Source organism: Corvus brachyrhynchos, unplaced genomic scaffold, assembly GCF_000691975.1.
Source record: "Corvus brachyrhynchos isolate BGI_N302 unplaced genomic scaffold, ASM69197v1 scaffold167, whole genome shotgun sequence".
NCBI lineage: Eukaryota > Metazoa > Chordata > Aves > Passeriformes > Corvidae > Corvus > Corvus brachyrhynchos.
In genome coordinates this window covers 912,538-915,404 of record NW_008239547.1, presented here as the reverse complement: position 1 = coordinate 915,404, position 2,867 = coordinate 912,538, and positions in this window count along the sequence as shown.

Genomic DNA, 2,867 nt, shown 5'->3' with positions numbered 1-2,867 from the left:
ATTGCTGGGATGCATTTGACTTTCTAGCATGTGCAAATATTTACTGTTTGGCTTTGTGTTTCTTCTAGACATTACCCAAAGCAGTCCTTCACTACAGTGGCTGATACACCAGAAAATCTTCGCCTGAAGCAACAAAGTGAATTGCAAAGTCAGGTAAATAAAATAATTATTTTGTCTTGTTAATATTACACTGTCAGTCCACTTCTTTATAGTTTTTCCAAGTAGTCGTAGTACTTCTTTGTACATACATAGTAGTACTGCAGTGCAATTGTAAAAAATATTTGTAAGTTGGTATAACACTGCAAAACTCAAGGTTTTATTTCTGTTCTCACTTATACTAGTAACCATACTATTGTAAGTCCATTGACATCACTGGGATCCTTCATTTTCAACAGTACATGAAGCATCTAAATAGTTTTTAATGTTTGAAGTCATATAGCTTAACTCAAAGGGTTTATTTTCCTTTGACAAACTACTGTTGTTAGCTTGCATTAAACTTAATCATAAAACAGGGTGTGATTAACAAACAACGAATTTGTCATTAGCAGATATTTAGAAGCCTTTAATATTTATCAACAATGAAATGACTGAATAATCAGTCTATGGGTCTCTTATGGCCTCTGTCAACTAATAAATGAGGCAGTCTGTAAGCCGGTTGTGATAAACACATTATCAATCAAAACTTATGTAGGTTAATAAGAAATATATTTAAATTAAAATGTAAAATGAAAAGGGGAAAACAAGAGAAGAAAATGTCAGAGAAGACTTAGGTGACCCAAATACGATGCTGGCTATCTACCATAATGTAAAGTTCTGATTGATATTAGTTCATGATTATCTGAAAATCCCTCCTCTCCCCCACTCTCCAGTATCACTTTATACTGTTTTAATTTATGTAATGCTGGAAGTTGTCCTGACTCTGTAAGATGATTGATAATATTTGATTGCATTTTATTTTATGAAAATTCCATTTTTTAAAAATCTATTGTGTTTTAGTTGAGATCTCTCATTATAAATTCATAGCTATCATTGTCTATGTCATAAAAACCTGTAGCAAAAATCAGATGGTAGACAACAAGACCTTTCTTTTTTGAGAACCTCTGTATAAGTTAATGGGCAAAATTGAAGGAGTGCTAAATAGAAATGGTAGCATATATTGGTGTGTTGTCTTAAAAATTCTTTACCTTTTGCCATTAGAGTTACTGATTATAAAACGTAGACAAATTATTTCATTCTGAAATTCTGCCATCTAGAAAGAGGACAGTTCGTGGTCTCTATGTTTCCTCTTGACTTCAGTGGAGTCTGCTTCATTTTCTTGTAGTTCAGTGGTTCTGTGTGCTAGTTGCCATTGTGTCACAAAGTTAACAGGAACTTAACAGTACTTTTTACAGGCCTTTTAAAAGAATATAAATTCTCAGCCCACTGTTTTTTAGGGGTTTGACAGAAAATGTTGGGATTCAGTAGAATAATGAAATTTTACTACTCTTTGCAGAAGATATAGGAGAAGTGGCTTTCCCTAACCTGTCTGAAACATGCATCTGTGACACTGTGGAAGCATGAGGAAACTTTTTTTGGTATTATTCTCTATTTGTAAGCTGTGAACTTAGTATTCTAGGACTGGATAAGCAGTATCAGCAAGAAACTTGGAGTCTGCCTATAAATAAGATTCATGCAACTGTTCACAATGCACTGTCATAAAATGTTAGATAAGGATCTGCTCAAAACTTGGAAATGGAGAGAAACCCTTAATTTGTACAATGTGCCTTTTTTCAATATTGTTAGTCAACAAAAGATTTGCAGATCCAAATATAATTCTAAATAATAAGGGCACAAAATTCCCTACTTGAAAGAAAAGCCATAATGTTTTTGATCGTTATTTGCTTCCTTGTTGTTGATTTACATCTCGACTGTGTTAAGTAGTCTAACCTGTAAATCATTTCAATGCTGAAATAAAGATTCCTGGTACTTTTCCTTATCCAATTTAAATCTATTTTGTCATAAAATAGGACTTTAAATTCTGAATAGTTTCTGTAATACCCTTATCCAATTTAAATCTATTTTGTCATAAAATTTAAATTCTGAATAGTTTCTGTAATATTTTGAAGAGTATAAGAACAGAGAAATTGCCATCCTCAATCAGTCCTATTGGCCATCTAGTCCCTTGTCCTATCTTTTCAGAGAAAGTTGAAAGATTCCCAAATGAAAAAATACATGGGATATAATTTTGCATTGTTCAGGTCTCATTCTATGTCAGTGCTGTGCAGTAGAAAAGAGTGTGCATGGTTCAAGAAAAGCCTTTTGTATGAAACCAAACTTGGCTGGATAGAATCACATTGATCATGTGGACTACCTTCCAGTATTCATGAGCTGCTTGAGCCTCCTGCCAATGCATTTGGCAATTTGGGATTGAACAAATTCTGTGTTAGGTAATGTAAAAAATTATGTTAACTACTGAACAAGAAGAAATGCTTTTCTGAAGTAATAGCTGCCTCCTAGTTTCTAAGTAAACATCTTTAATGCTTTTAGTTCTGAAGAGGCACAACCGTGTGTTTAACTGCAGGACTCCAAGTGTTTTTTCAAAATCTGTAGCTTTAGAACTACTCTTTATTTTGCTCAGCGAAACATGAAGAATTGGTAAAGGAAACACCATTAAATGTTGAGTAAGCTAAAATACACGTTTTTGTAAATATGTTGTTTTTATTTTGATTTAAGCAGCAATTGACAGTGTTTTAAGTTGCAGTGCTGGGTCCTTTGTCAAAAATCCATTAAGGTCAGCATCAGGTGCCAGGATGTCATGTTGACATAACATGAAAAGAACAAAACAAAACAAAATACTGTTTTCTGGTGGAGTCAGTAGAAAATGGATA